This window comes from Danio aesculapii, chromosome 4 (genome assembly GCF_903798145.1).
Source record: "Danio aesculapii chromosome 4, fDanAes4.1, whole genome shotgun sequence".
Classification (NCBI taxonomy): Eukaryota; Metazoa; Chordata; class Actinopteri; order Cypriniformes; family Danionidae; genus Danio; species Danio aesculapii.
The window spans coordinates 43,246,874-43,261,466 of NC_079438.1; the positions used below are offsets into that span (position 1 = coordinate 43,246,874).

The 14,593-nt window shown below is 34.3% G+C and overlaps 1 long non-coding RNA gene across 1 annotated transcript; it reads right to left on the minus strand.

Moving 5' to 3' along the window:
- Nucleotides 1-6,503: 6,503 nt before the first annotated feature.
- Nucleotides 6,504-7,802, minus strand: LOC130222510 (uncharacterized). Its single transcript, XR_008836489.1, has 3 exons — nt 7,611-7,802; nt 7,044-7,118; nt 6,504-6,580 (listed from the first exon to the last, which is right to left on the minus strand). It is a non-coding gene; the product is annotated as an uncharacterized LOC130222510 (long non-coding RNA).
- Between the last annotated feature and the right edge of the window lie 6,791 nt (nt 7,803-14,593).

The following is a 14,593-nucleotide window of genomic DNA, read 5'->3' on the forward strand; positions in this document are numbered from 1 at the left end:
ATCACAATTTTTAAATTAATGCTCATTTTGTCAAAACACTACACGATTTATACAGTGCTCAGCATAAATGAGTACAATCCCTTTTGAAAATGAGTATTTGTATTCATTTCTCAGTGAATATAGCGAATATGTTTGGTGCATTTAAACAAGCAGTCATATTGATCAGTTATATAGTCGCTTAGCATCTTGAGAAATAGAAAGATAATACATTTAAATGCACTAAATTAAACTGAATGTTATGTTGTTTTGTTTCTCTTGATGTGCCCTAATATGTTATTTGATGTTTTTGTCATTTTTGGACAGTTTTTTTGTTAGATATATTATAATATTTGCACAGATATATTATTGTAAAGCGCCCTGTAGAAAATATGAATTTAAATAAGAGATCTGTGAATACAATAGAATAAACAAAAAAACTAAAAATTATTTTAAAAATACAAATTTATTACATATATCATTATAAAAAAATAGAAATCTGTTAAAGTTTAAAATAAAATAAAGAAAGTGTAGCCTATTATCATTTATTAGGCAAATATGGAACTAGCCAGCACTTTCAACTTTCCTCAGTCAGAATTTGGGACGCTGAATTTGGTATGACGTAACTTCAGAACGGAAAGTCACGCCATGCCAAATTCAGTACTGACAGCCAACACAGGATTCCGCTTGGTCTTAAAGCCTTTATTGATGAGTTATTTTCACAATTCATAATGGCATAGCAGTCAAAATAGGACAAATGAGCTCGTGTATGGGACAAATTCTGGACCTTTGTCAGTGAGGTCTTTCGAACCCCCCCCCCCCCCCCCCCATGCTAAAGATGCATTTTGCGCAGAAAATCTGAACGGTCTAAGTACATAAATCGCAATATTAATAAAAAAGACTCCAGGTCACAAATGTCAGTCCATGGTTTATGATATGATCAATCAAGGTTGCTTGAATTGCATTTAACAAATTTGATCCTGTTTTCTTTGTCTCCAGATCTACCTCTGCGTCTTCCTGCAACATTGCCTTCCATACTTATTCAGGTAAACTCAGCCGTGGCTTTTTTCTAGTGCTTTTAATAATCACAATATGTTTGACCAAAAGGTGGCGACAAACAGCCATCAGAAATATTTCACTGAGTAATTCTTCAGAAATCTCATAATAAAACATAAACTTTTATGAGTGAATTATTGAATCAGTGAATGAGACTAAAAATAAATCTGATGTGTTGTACAAGATTATTAGGTTAGATTTATACATTTAGCATTATCAGCAACAGTAGCAAAGATTTTTCCCTGTATTTGACTACTGGACTTTTTTATTCAGCTGGTTATTTTTATTTTATTTATTTATTTTTCATTAATATTACAGGTTATGTTTGTTAAAGCCAAACGTTTATTGCAGTAATGTTTTTGTAATAAATGGAAAGCACATGACATTTCATACATTAATACATTAGGTTTACTTACGATTATATTTCTCTCACCATTTCATTTTCATTTCATAAGTCACACAAAGCCGCTGAGAAACAGTGTGTGTTGACAACAACAAAAAACACGTTTCGTCAAGATGTTTGGCACCGTACGCCTTCCGTAGTAACAGGTAGACAATAAAAGGTAACGTTTTACTTCTGTTCAACAGGCAGTTCTGCAAGAAAGCAACTCGTAAACAAACTGCCGGCATACTTATAATTACAATTACAAGCTTAAATAATAATCAATGCATATTTAAATGTGTACTTAAAAGTGCTAAGCTAACAATTTTGCATTGATAAATGACCTTATGGAAACTAGACGTACAGGTGAGTCGCGTGACACTCTTGATATTCTAGTGTGTGTGTTAAGTTTGTTCAGTTGAGTGCCATCACTGTAACATCATATGCGGGGACTGTAGTGCAATAATCTGACAAAATACTACAGAAGTTTTCCTGCTAAACATGTTTTGGAAAATTCAAACTTAATATTTCATATTTGTGTCAATTTTGTGGTCAAGAAAAATAAAAAAAATGTGCATCTTTTTTATTGTATTTACTCAAGAAAATTTAGGAAAGATTAGAAATTATTTATTAACAAAAACATGAAGTATAATAGAGAAATGAGTTTATTTGATGTACTGTTTTATTCTGATAATGAGAAGTTGAACTGTAAAGCACAACATTTTTAATTTGTTTGTGTTATTAGGAAAATACCATATACATAAGAAAAAGTGGGCTCAATGTAAACCAAACTTTTCCCATTTTGTGAATGACTTCAAATGATATGGAAATCTTTTAGAACAATCACAAAACAAAAAGCACTGAAAACCTAATGATCTGAAAACGTTTAATTTCATGTAAAAGTATTTATTTTTATACATTTTTCTCTTTCAGAAAACTGTAAATATGTAATAGCTCTTCTTCTTGTGGCACTGAATTAATAAAAAAGTGAAATAATCTGCATGTGTTGTAGACTCGAGTTTTCAACTTTCATGTTTGTCAGACTGAACCTGAAGCTTGGAGAAGCGGGTGGAAAAATACTCTGGTACTTTCTAACAGATGAGTCGCTAGTGACAAAAAAAGCTGACACTTAAGACTCAATAAAACTTGCCTTTTATTTGATAAATGTGCACAAGGCAGATGACAAACAGCTGCTCCACCTCTCCCTCTTGTGGCCAATGAGTGTAACCATATAAACAACATAAAATAAACAAAAGGTGACTTTTATTTATCAGAATATCCAATAAAACAGATTTTGAAAAGCTTAAACCGCTTTAAAGATTAAGTCTGAGGGTAATTCTCATACAACGTCATTTTCCACACAATTATGTTTAAGGTAAATGATAATAACCACAATAAATTACAATAATAATTATTAATAATTTAAATATATATATTTCAAGGAAAATATATTACCATTTTTGAAAAATAGTATATTTTCTAGTATAGCATTTCCTGTTATTTATTTATTTTTTCTTCTGGATGAAGTCCTTACACCTTCAAATGACACTTTAAGCAGAATACTAATATCTTGAAAAATAAATAACTCATAAAATATGATGCACTGTCATCATAACAAATAATAAAGAAATGAGTTTAATATGACGTTACATAACGTTGCATTTTACAGTCACACATGACATGAATATAATTAGTATTGTCATCATTTAAAATGCAGTAAATGGTGATTTCCTTTGTGTATAATAACTGCTATATTGTTATAAGTTTTCCATTTTTGAGCCAAATGTCAAAACTTTCCTATGGTGTGACCGTCTCAATCATAGTACTGTGTATATTGAAAACGTCCAACAAGTTTGGTCATGGAGAAAAAAAATAGTATTAGCACTAATTAAAGATACGATTCCAACAATTAAGATAAATCATGTTATTAAGAGTTGTTTTTCTTATTTTTTTTACTTTGTCGCACTATAGGACATGTTTATGGTACAGTTCAGCTAAAAGACAAAAGGGAATAAAAGAACTGAAAGAACTGATAAAGTTAATGACCCCTGATATTTTCTCCAACATAAGAAATCAAACTACATAAATATAAATCTATACATTTATTTTGGCAACCATACACACACCCTTTTCATACTGACCCTGTACCATATTATATTAGACATGTTTAACTTGTTAATCGTTTTGAAAACACAACACTGTTTGACTTATTCTTCTCTTCCAGTAACAGGTTTGACTGAATCTTTCTCTGTGTCTCAGATGTGGAGGATGTGAAGCTCAGGATTGGTCACCACATCGTCTACACATCAATCTACAGACAAACATCTCATTTGAATAAAGATTTAATGATGAAAGCCTGATCAATGTGTCAATGTTGTGCCCACTGGTGGATGATTTGTGTATCTGCATGAAAACAGCAAGAGGACAGAAAGTAAAGAGTGTGTAATCCTGCAGCTGTAGAGCAGTTTAAGATCAAGCCTCATTAAAAACACCTGAAGCTGCTAATCAATCAAGCTCATCAGCACTGATAGAAATCTCCTGACTCAACTCTTTTCTTTATTCAAGTAAAAATGAAGATTAAAAAAGTGATGTATAAGTTATTTTCAATCAATTACAGGCTGAAATGAATGAGGTTTTTGGTGACTATTTTTGTGATTGTTTGCACATTTTAAACAGAAATATGTTTCATGAATGCTGACATTTTTAATTAAAAAATAAGAAGTTTATGTGTGACAGTACATATCCCACTGCTGATATTTTTCTATAATATGATGAAAACCTCTAAACACAACTGTCCAAAGCACATGTTCACAGCACAAGCTCAGGTGATAAAGTGTTGTGAGCTCATATTTCACTGTTTACATTAAAACAATCACATGATGATTTACCCAAGATAAATTCATAAAGGCACTAGTGGCCTTAAACAGATTTTCAGAGGGAAAGTCATGGATTTAAATCCTTTGAGTGCAAAAGTTGTTTGATCAAATACAAATCCCTCAGTAAAACTGCTGAACAATCATGTGCTTCATTGGTTAATTTGCTCATTAACTCAATACAAACCACACAAAGCTTGTGTTAATTCTAGTGCATTTAAAAAAACTGAAATAATACTAAATATTCAATGATCTGAATCCCATCCAAAACACAAATAAAGTTTCTCAGACTCAGCTGCTCGGCTGATCTCTCAAACAGTTTTCTGAGTCCTGAGGTCAAATCCAATGATTACTGATTCCAATTTGAGAATCCTTTTGATTTAATTGAAAACACAATTACAAATGAAGGTCATCAAGAGTGAGGTTTGAACTCGGGTCTCCAAGATTAAAACGCATGACTTTAATAAGCTGAGCTACAGAGTCTGAGGAGAGCATAGTGACTGTAGATTGGCTTTTATTGCACATTTTGCATCATATTTTTAGACAGAAACATCACTACACACAAATACTTCAAAGCACACTAGCAGTCCTTGGTTTCAGTAGCTCAGTTGACTAAACCTCTGCGCTTCAATCTGAGAGTCCTGGGTTCAAATCCTGCTGTTGCTGATCTTAATTTCTAAATTGAGTGCTTTGTATCAATTTTCTGAATTAAAACATGATGTGTGATCTCAGACTCAGTGGCTCAGCTGGTAAAAACTTTGTAGTTTAACTTTAAGGTCAAGAGTTCAAGTCCTGCTTATGCTGAAATCAGTGCAAAACGTTTTTTAGCAGTAAACAGCAAAAGATCTCAATGTCACCCTGTCAAATACGCATCTTTGCTCGTCTAACTCTGTGGCTCAGTTAATTAACACACTATGTTTTAACTTTGGGGTCGTGGGTTCAAATCCTGCTTATGTCAAAATTAGCACAAAATGTTTTATTTATTGATAAAGTGCAAAAGATCTCAATGTCACCCTGTCAAAAACACTTTCCTACTCGTCTGGCTCAGTGGCTCAAATGATTAAAACGCTGTGTTTTAATGTGGGAGTCCTGGGTTCAAACCCTAATTATGCCGAAATTAGTGAAAATTTTCAACACTACTAGAATAAATATCAGTACACAGCATACATAACACACAACTCAACACAAGCCACAGTGGTGTAGTGGTTAAAAACATAGACTGGAGTGTCTGATGCAGTAAAGATGTGGGTTCAAACCCCAAATATTATGTCTTTTTCCGAATTTGTCAGGAAACACTCTTTATATTCCACCCGGAAAACACACCCCTCTGGCCTGACTCAGTGGCTCAGTTGGTAAAGCATTAGCCTTTCCTCTTGGAGTCCTGGGTTCAAATCCCACTATTGCATATTGTTGTCATCAAAAAAACACCACCAACATGCGCCAAACACCAGTTCTCAGCGTGTAAGCTACGATGGCACTAGTGGCTAAACACCGTTGGTTGCGGACAAGGTGACGGTTGAGACATGGGTTCGAATCCCACCTATGAACCTACCTGGGGCGGTAAGACAAACAAGAGGGCAAGTACCTGAAGCTCAAGGACAACTGAGCACAATGTGAAACACGGACCAGAGCATGAAGTGAAACACGGACCAGAGCAAGAGTTCACCTGAAGCGGTTACACAAATGACAGAGGCGGATAAACCTGCGGTGGTAAAACAGAGATGCATGAGGAAGGCCGGACTGAGTAGAGAGGAGGGCTGAAAGAGAAAGGGGCGGACCAGAGAGGAGGAGAGAGAGGCAGGCCAGAGACGAGAGGCGGAGCAGAGATGAAGAGAGAAAGGCGGACCGGAGCGAGAGGTGTGGCAAAGCAGAAAAAGAGGGGAAAAAAAAACTTTTTTTTTTTTTTAAAATCATTTTTTTTTTTGTCAAAAATAAAAAAATTTGGTATCACCGTGGTGTTTCGAACCCCAGTCTCCTGTGATCAGTTTTGCTCTCACACCATGAGCACTGACCACTAGGCCACCAGGATCTCACACTAACAAGTGTTCGGTTGTTATATTTAAAGATCACGCAAGATCATGCAGTTACAAAAAAAAAAAAAGATGAAATAATGATTTTATTTATTAAAAAAAATAAAAATTAATTCTAATTAAAATCCTAAAAAAGTCAAAACATTTCAAAAACACTCAACAGACATAAATAGACTCACCAGCAGTGGCAGAATCAACAGAGAATGGGGAAATGGATCTTGTGTTGGTCCAGAAATCACACTATAAAGTGTTCTAAATTAATTCTGCATAAAGAAAAAGACAAAACTGAAGTTAGACCACATTACACACCCTGACATGGTGCAAAGACACGAGTGTAAGAATACCTAAACTACAGCGTGAAACAAATACAGCAGAAAAAATATTGCACTTCACTACTATAGTGGCAATCAGAATAGTTTTAAATGTAATACATTACAAAACTATTCAATTAGGAAAATTATTTAAAATACAACACATCTTTGTGAATAGTTACAGAAAAAAAGACTGAGGATTAGGAACTGCCTAGATGTGCGTTATCTCTTACATAAGCAAGGGTTTGCACTTCCCCTATACAAAGGATGATTTATGCAACTTTAAAATTTGTTCAAAGTTTAACTTAAATTATAGAACTTTATTTTGCATCTGCTTTGTGCACTTTGTGTGAGCAGCGTATCGCTTGTTATTAAATAACAATGTTAATCTTACAGACAAATACTTATGCATTACCTGTCACTCAGCAGATGTCCATCATTACAGTCAATGTCTGACCACATGCTTCTGCTGGACCAAACACCCTTTATTCTGTGAAGGAAAGACAAATAAACTTTTAAAAACACTTCATATCAAAGTTCTATTTACTCTGTCATCTGACATGCTCAACACAACACTACTTTAGGTTAGTGAAAACACAACAGCTTATTTGTTCTACCTAATAAGCTTTAGAAAAATCTCCATCCTAAATTCACATGACAATAACAGGAAGTTCATCAAGAGAGCAACATGTAAACAGTCTTTGTGAAACCTTCATAAAGGTGAGACTGCCTTCATACACATTTCATTATTAAATATCTATTTCTCCTGGGTTAAAGTTATATTTGAACAGAGAATGACTGACAAGGAAAGAGCAGCATCACCATACTCCAGCAAACAAATAAAAACACCTATTCGACAAGTCAATAATTATTTAAATACAATTTATGACTGATACATACTATAATACATAATATAACTGATCTATAATGAGCGCTAACGACTTTAAAAGAGGAAAATCACTAATTATGTGTGGATACTTACAGGTGACCAGAGTGACATGCTTGATGCTTGACTTCACAGCGTGTCGTTTGTTATTAACGTTATTGATGGGCTGAAATATATGCTGTTGAGTGACAGAGACTGTAACTGAGCTGTTATCTGCAGTAACTGTACTTTAATGGCCTTAAAACATAAATAAGCAGTCGTGTCGAGGCGGCTGTCATCAGTGTCATGTTGTTGATGAGGCTCTAAAGGTGTCACAGTCACGCTGAACGTCAAAGCCGCTGACGCCGCCTAGTGGAGCGGAAGTGAATCAGTGTCAGTAGTTTTAATGCATGAAAACAAACCAGGCGTGTCTTTGAAGACGGGGTGCGTTTTTAGTTTAATATATTTTTATTCAAGTCTGTGATCTTCTTTAAATAGTCTCGAGCAGCAGATAAACATGGAATCTAACGGATGATCAGCTTCCCAACTGAAGGGGTAAGAAATAATCAAATGTTCAATGTGTTGAACTGTAGTAGGCATAGAGCACATGGCCGAAATATAAACACAAACAGAAGAAGAGACGAGAGGTCCTACAAATATAGTATTTTACAATTTGTTTAGGCTTCAAAGATATATTTTTGACGCAAATTTATCTTTATTATTTAAGTTTAGAGTCAATAATTTATTTCATGTTATGATATTTGCAGACTCCTAAAGCCTATTTTAAAACGACTCATTTTCCAGCTCCTCCTTGTGGACATGAAGTATATCTTACAGAACTGAACCACAAAGAGGGAAAAAGACTCTTACTGGCTGACTTGGATTGCATGGGGAAATGCAAGTTCCATCAAGTTCATCCATCAGTGTCGCAAGTTTCTCTCAAGAAGAAAATTTAAATTAATAAAAGTTTTATTATAAACACATTTTTAACATTTCTAAATATTTTTTCTCAGCTGTTTTTTAATAATTTAATAATTTATTTTATAATTGTAAGTTAGATGACCTATTGCAAAAGTGAATATTTGAGCGCTTTTAACAGCAGACAGCAGCAGAAGGGCATTCAGTTGTCTGAATGTTGCAGTGCTTAATGGAATCAAGTGTGCATCTCTGTTCATTATGCAGATACTAATGTTTTATTTCTGCTTGATTTATTTCAGATTCCTGCAATATTTCAAAGTTCAAAGCTTTGTCCAGACTAATACATTTCATTTTAATGGCATTTAAAAAGTCCTCATAAATGATTCCCTGCACTTTCAGAAAACATCTCAGTCCACACTCAGCGAGTGGAATGTAGTGCAGCTTGAAATGCAATGTGTTGCTCTTGCTCTGATTCTACTGCTTCTTACACATTCAGCTTCAGTAAAACAGCAGCATTTCATAATAAATAGCTAACACAACTCAGAATGCTTATTTACCTGCTAATGGACAGTAAGAACTTTGACAGATTAACATTCTCTTAAACCATTTAAAAAGTTATGAAATTGAAGTCTTTTTAAAGTTAATATGATTTTCATTACTCTGAAAAGGTAGATGCATTTGGATAAAGTTGCCTACTGCACATTTCAGTCAAGATTGCATTAAGAAAACATTGTCATATGCAAATTAAGTAAATGCTAATGATCAATATGCAATTATTAATTATATTCTAGGTCTATATATGCTATTTTATTGTATGTTTGTTTTAAGTTATAGACCTGTCATTGTAGAACTATACTGGACAGACATTTGACAGTTATAACATAGGCCTGCTCAAATGATCACTCATGCTACAGCTTGAGAAATGCCATCCAGAGTTGAGAGGAATAATCTTTTAATTTATTATTATTGTATTGAAAATGGGGGAGAAAATGAGCATTTTTTTTTGCTCATCTGCTTATATTGTAAGATAAGATATTTTCCCCATGTCATCTAATCATTTCACTCATTTCTCTTATAAGTGCAGCGTATTGATAAACACATTGCCACAAGATTGATATCTTCATCAGTGAGGTTAGAATGCCAGCATCATAACTCTAGTAGTTTCATCATCTGGATCTGCTTATAACTGATGTGGTAAAAATGATTGTTGTTAATGAACTCGGTGGCAAACTCCGAGTGTAAACATGCATAAAAGACAAGACAAAAATGGTCACCAGTCTGTCTGGTGTATGCTGTCTTGTATATATAGATAAGTATGGGTTGTTTGCATGTATTGATACATAATTCTGATGTAGATATCCTCTGTCGGCTCATTTAGACTGTTTACATGCTGCTTTATTGCTGAACTCACAGTCAGACCTTCAGAAGAACACATGGATCAGTTGTGACTGTAGGTTTACTGCAGCTAATACAGCTTTTTTGTTTTATCATTGCTTAATCACAATTTTTAAATTAATGCTCATTTTGTCAAAACACTACACGATTTATACAGTGCTCAGCATAAATGAGTACAATCCCTTTTGAAAATGAGTATTTGTATTCATTTCTCAGTGATTATAGCGAATATGTTTGGTGCATTTAAACAAGCAGTCATATTGATCAGTTATATGGTCGCTTAGCATCTTGAGAAATAGAAAGATAATACATTTAAATGCACTAAATTAAACTAAATGTTATATTGTTTTGTTTCTCTTGATGTGCCCTAATATGTTATTTGATGTTTTTGTCATTTTTGGACAGTTTTTTTGTTAGATATATTATAATATTTGCACAGATATATTATTGTAAAGCGCCCTGTAGAAAATATGAAATCACTGTAACATCATATGCGGGGACTGTAGTGCAATAATCTGACAAAATACTACAGAAGTTTTCCTGCTAAACATGTTTTGGAAAATTCAAACTTAATATTTCATATTTGTGTCAATTTTGTGGTCAAGAAAAAAAAAATGTGCATCTTTTTTATTGTATTTACTCAAGAAAATTTAGGAAAGATTAGAAATTATTTATTAACAAAAACATGGAGTATAATAGAGAAATGAGTTTATTTGATGTACTGTTTTATTCTGATAATGAGAAGTTGAACTGTAAAGCACAACATTTTTCATTTGTTTGTGTTATTAGGAAAATACCATATACATAAGAAAAAGTGGGCTCAATGTAAACCAAACTTTTCCCATTTTGTGAATGACTTCAAATGATATGGAAATCTTTTAGAACAATCACAAAACAAAAAGCACTGAAAACCTAATGATCTGAAAACGTTTAATTTCATGTAAAAGTATTTATTTTTCTATATTTTTCTCTTTCAGAAAACTGTAAATATGTAATACCTCTTCTTCTTGTGGCACTGAATTAATAAAAAAGTGAAATAATCTGCATGTGTTGTAGACTCGAGTTTTCAACTTTCATGTTTGTCAGACTGAACCTGAAGCTTGGAGAAGCGGGTGGAAAAATACTCTGGTACTTTCTAACAGATGAGTCGCTAGTGACACAAAAAAGCTGACACTTAAGACTCAATAAAACTTGCCTTTTATTTGATAAATGTGCACAAGGCAGATGACAAACAGCTGCTCCACCTCTCCCTCTTGTGGCCAATGAGTGTAACCATATAAACAACATAAAATAAACAAAAGGTGACTTTTATTTATCAGAATATCCAATAAAACAGATTTAGAAAAGCTTAAACCGCTTTAAAGATTAAGTCTGAGGGTAATTCTCATACAACGTCATTTTCCACACAATTATGTTTAAGGTAAATGATAATAACCACAATACATTACAATAATAATTATTAATAATTTAAATATATATATTTCAAGGAAAATATATTACCATTTTTTGAAAAATAGTATATTTTCTAGTATAGCATTTCCTGTTATTTATTTATTTTTTCTTCTGGATGAAGTCCTTACACCTTCAGACGACACTTTAAGCAGAATACTAATATCTTGCAAAATAAATAACTCATAAAATATGATGCACTGTCATCATAACAAATAATAAAGAAATGAGTTTAATATGACGTTACATAACGTTGCATTTTACAGTCACACATGACATGAATATAATTAGTATTGTCATCATTTAAAATGCAGTAAATGGTGATGTCCTTTGTGTATAATAACTGCTATGTTGTTATAAGTTTTCCATTTTTGAGCCAAATGTCAAAACTTTCCTATGGTGTGACCGTCTCAATCATAGTACTGTATATATTGAAAACGTCCAACAAGTTTGGTCATGGAGAAAAAAAAATAGTATTAGCACTAATTAAAGATACGATTCCAACAATTAAGATAAATCATGTTATTAAGAGTTGTTTTTCTTATTTTTTACTTTGTCGCACTATAGGACATGTTTATGGTACAGTTCAGCTAAAAGACAAAAGGGAATAAAAGAACTGAAAGAACTGATAAAGTTAGTGACCCCTGATATTTTCTCCAACATAAGAAATCAAACTACATAAATATAAATCTATACATTTATTTTGGCAACCATACACACACCCTTTTCATACTGACCCTGTATCATATTATATTAGACATGTTTAACTTGTTAATCGTTTTGAAAACACAACACTGTTTGACTTATTCTTCTCTTCCAGTAACAGGTTTGATTGAATCTTTCTCTGTGTCTCAGATGAGGAGGATGTGAAGCTCAGGATTGGTCATCACATCGTCTACACATCAATCTACAGACAAACATCTCATTTGAATAAAGATTTAATAATGAAAGCCTGATCAATGTGTCAATGTTGTGCCCACTGGTGGATGATTTGTGTATCTGCATGAAAACAGCAAGAGGACAGAAAGTGAAGAGTGTGTAATCCTGCAGCTGTAGAGCAGTTTAAGATCAAGCCTCATTAAAAACACCTGAAGCTGCTAATCAATCAAGCTCATCAGCACTGATAGAAATCTCCTGACTCAACTCTTTTCTTTATTCAAGTAAAAATGAAGATTAAAAAAGTGATGTATAAGTTATTTTCAATCAATTACAGGCTGAAATGAATGAGGTTTTTGGTGACTATTTTTGTGATTGTTTGCACATTTTAAACAGAAATATGTTTCATGAATGCTGACATTTTTAATTAAAAAATAAGAAGTTTATGTGTGACAGTACATATCCCACTGCTGATATTTTTCTATCATATGATGAAAACCTCTAAACACAACTGTCCAAAGCACATGTTCACAGCACAAGCTCAGGTGATAAAGTGTTGTGAGCTCATATTTCACTGTTTACATTAAAACAATCACATGATGATTTACCCAAGATAAATTCATAAAGGCACTAGTGGCCTTAAACAGATTTTCAGGAGGAAAGTCATGGATTTAAATCCTTTGAGTGCAAAAGTTGTTTGATCAAATACAAATCCCTCAGTAAAACTGCTGAACAATCATGTGCTTCATTGGTTAATTTGCTCATTAACTCAATTCAAACCACACAAAGCTTGTGTTAATTCTAGTCCATTTAAAAAAACTGAAATAATACTAAATATTCAATGATCTGAATCTCATACAAAACACAAATAAAGTTTCTCAGACTCAGCTGCTCGGCTGATCTCACAAACAGTTTTCTGAGTCCTGAGGTCAAATCCAATGATTACTGATTCCAATTTGAGAATCCTTTTGATTTAATTGAAAACACAATTCCAAATGAAGGTCATCAAGAGCGAGGTTTGAACTCGGGTCTCCAAGATTAAAACGCATGACTTTAATAAGCTGAGCTACAGAGTCTGAGGAGAGCATAGTGACTGTAGATTGGCTTTTATTGCACATTTTGTATCACATTTTTGGACAGAAACATCACTACACACAAATACTTCAAAGCACACTAGCAGTCCTTGGTTTCAGTAGCTCAGTTGACTAAACCTCTGCGCTTTAATTTGAGAGTCCTGGGTTCAAATCCTGCTGTTGCTGATCTTAATTTCTAAATTGAGTGCTTTGTATCAATTTTCTGAATTAAAACATGATGTGTGACCTCAGACTCAGTGGCTCAGCTGGTAAAAACTTTGTAGTTTAACTTTAAGGTCAAGGGTTCAAATCCTGCTTATGCTGAAATCAGTGCAAAACGTTTTTTAGCAGTAAACAGCAAAAGATCTCAATGTCACCCTGTCAAATACGCATCTTTGCTCGTCTAACTCTGTGGCTCAGTTGATTAAAACACTATGTTTTAACTTTGGGGTCGTGGGTTCAAATCCTGCTTATGCCAAAATTAGCACAAAATGTTTTATTTATTGATAAAGTGCAAAAGATCTCAATGTCACCCTGTCAAAAACACTTTCCTACTCGTCTGGCTCAGTGGCTCAAATGATTAAGACGCTGTGTTTTAATGTGGAAGTCCTGGGTTCAAACCCTAATTATGCCGAAATTAGTGAAAATTTTCAACACTACTAGAATAAATATCAATACACAGCATACATAACACACACCACAACACAGGCCACAGTGGTGTAGTGGTTAAAAACATAGACTGCAGTGTCTGATGCAGTAAAGATGTGGGTTCAAACCCCAGATATTACGTCTTTTTCTGAATTTGTCAGGAAACACTCTTTATATTCCACCCGGAAAACACACCCCTCTGGCCTGACTCAGTGGCTCAGTTGGTAAAGCATTAGCCTTTCCTCTTGGAGTCCTGGGTTCAAATCCCACTATTGCATATTGTTGTCATCAAAAAAACACCACCAACATGCGCCAAACACCAGTTCTCAGCGTGTAAGCTACGATGGCACTAGTGGCTAAACACCGTTGGTTGCGGACAAGGTGACGGTTGAGACATGGGTTCGAATCCCACCTAAGAACCTACCTGGGGCGGTAAGACAAACAAGAGGGCAAGTACCTGAAGCTCAAGGACAACTGAGCACAATGTGAAACACGGACCAGAGCATGAAGTGAAACACGGACCAGAGCAAGAGTTCACCTGGAGCGGTTACACAAATGACAGTGGCGGACAAACCTGCGGTGGTAAAACAGAGATGCATGAGGAAGGGAGGGCTGAAAGAGAAAGGGGCGGACCAGAGAGGAGGAGAGAGGCAGGCCAGAGACGACAGGCGGACCAGAGATGAAGAGAGAAAGCCGGACCGGAGCGAGAGGTGTGGCAAAGAGGGGAAAAAAAACCTTTTT